The following is a 1,435-nucleotide window of genomic DNA, read 5'->3' as shown; positions in this document are numbered from 1 at the left end:
GAATTTATGAATGCATGTTTTAATGAGTGGGAAATATCTGAAAAAAATATAAATTGCCGTTACTGATAATGCAGCTAATATTACGAGTGCTATAAATTTAAATAAAAATTGGTGTCATATTTCCATGCTTAGCACACACCATTAATTTAATCACCCAAAGTGGGTTAGTGGACATAAAAAATGTTCACAAAAAAGTTAAGAGTATCGTAGAATTTTTTAAACGATCAACAAAATCTTATATTAAATTGAAACAAACGCAAACACAAATGGGTCTTCCTTTACTTAAGTTAATACAAGATGTTGCTACATGCTGGAACAGTACGTACGATATGTTTCAAAGGTGTATTGATATTTAAGAGCCTTTAATATCTACATTAGCGATTATTGGTAACGGTGAAAATTTATCACCTGATGATTTTGATATAATGGAACATTATTGCAGTATTTTTAAGCGCTTTAAAGAAATGACGGTAGAGCTAAGTTCTGAAAAAGGAGTCTCGATTTCAAAAGTAATAATATTATGTAAAGTATTATTATCTCATATAAAAGAGAAAAAAGAAGAAGCCAATTTACCGTCTGCCATATATTCTATTATATTATATGCTTATAACAATGGAAAATAAAGCAGAAAAAAAAATTTGAAGGTATTGAAGAACAACCAGTTTTGACAGAAGCAACAATCTTAGACCCAAGATTCAAAAAAAGAGGTTTTAGTAAAACAACATCATATCAACGCGCATATCAGAAAATGATTCAAAGTATTTCAACAATCATTCAGTCAAAAAATAATAATGTATCAGAGGACGAAGTAAATGACTCAAGAAAATACAAATGAAAACGAACAGTTTGACATCTGGAAAGACTTCGATTTACAGGTTTTATTCTTATTATATATTTAAGTACATAACTTTATTTGTTTTAAAATAATATTCGATTTTTCACAGACCCCAGCAACTTTAATTACCACTCCAAGGTCCGAAGCAATTGTTGAATTGGACAAATATTTAAATGAGCCATTGCTGGATAGGAAATCGGATCCATTAATGTGGTGGAAAGAAATGAAAAGGATTTATCCCAATTTATTCCAGCTTGCGTTGTTGAGATTGTGTGTTCCCTCAACTTCAGTACCATGCGAGCGTATTTTTTCTAAAGCTGGGTACACTATAACAGATCGACGTAATAAATTGTCAATGAAAAATGCAGAAACGTTATTGTTTTTAAATAGTAATGTTTAATATAATTATTTTTAAAGAAGTTCATAATTTTATTTTGTATCAACAAGCTTACATTTTTTTTTCATTTTATCACGGATATAAAAATTATGATCAAAAATCTAATTTGAATTTACTATTTTATTTCATTAATTAAAATCACATAAAATGTGCAATTTTTGTTTTTGTTATTAATTTTAATTTTTTAAATATACCTATAAAGC

The sequence above is a fragment of the Acyrthosiphon pisum genome, chromosome X (genome assembly GCF_005508785.2).
Source record: "Acyrthosiphon pisum isolate AL4f chromosome X, pea_aphid_22Mar2018_4r6ur, whole genome shotgun sequence".
Classification (NCBI taxonomy): Eukaryota; Metazoa; Arthropoda; class Insecta; order Hemiptera; family Aphididae; genus Acyrthosiphon; species Acyrthosiphon pisum.
Note: the sequence above shows the minus strand (reverse complement) of the source record.